This window comes from Anopheles nili, chromosome 2, assembly GCF_943737925.1.
Source record: "Anopheles nili chromosome 2, idAnoNiliSN_F5_01, whole genome shotgun sequence".
NCBI classification, from domain to species: Eukaryota; Metazoa; Arthropoda; class Insecta; order Diptera; family Culicidae; genus Anopheles; species Anopheles nili.
Genome location: NC_071291.1, coordinates 52699922 through 52700837, shown reverse-complemented (window position 1 = coordinate 52700837; position 916 = coordinate 52699922).

Genomic DNA, 916 nt, shown 5'->3' with positions numbered 1-916 from the left:
GCATTTACAAACAGGTGTAGATGGCTAATAATCTGAGCTTCGGAGTTTGATGGTGATCTTTGGTATGGTGATCGTTTTGACATACTAATTTAGAGGCATAAATTGGATAAAATTATGGAAAATATAATTAATTTTTAATTAGTGACGGTTTAACTCAAAACCAATCGGATACCATTCCATTCTACCAAAATTTATAGATACTAAATAAGCTAATACCAATAATTAGGCACCGTATTTGATCGAGTATAGTGCACATGCAAGTATAGTTCATACCTAAATTTTAAAAGCAATTTTTGTGAAAAAACACAATTTTATTTTATTTTTTAATAGGCTGTTGCACCCGGTAAATCTTACTCTGCACAAAATTATTTAGCTAATCTCACTTGCTGATTTGGTGACTTCTGAATATAGTGCGCAGGTACTATTTTATCAACATTTGTTGAAAAAAGAGCGCACTATACTCGATAATATACGGTTATTTATGTAATTATTTTTTAAACTCGTTTCTTAATGGCGTGCCGGATGTTATTGATTCAGAAAAAGCAGTCTCCCTTGACACATGGCAAACTAATCCTCATCTTGGCGAGTCACTTTGAGCTTCTTCAACAAAACTATGCCCTCAAACGGCATGTATTGCCGTACAGCAGACGATCAACGTTAGAACCATCGGAATGCAACCGAGATCCTGCATATGCGTTCCACCATCTCACATGTTTGGATTGCGAGGAAGTTTATTGAATCACGCTCAACCAACCATCCACCTAAACCGGTGTACAAGCGAAACTTTCCACATCCCGCAGGACCGCCACACGGCGCTATCCGGGCCGGAGCAAAATGATAATTGGCCGCAAAGCGGAGAATTTTCGGTGCTCTTCGAAACGAGCTCACAACACCACCGAGAAGGTCGGAACCGCGC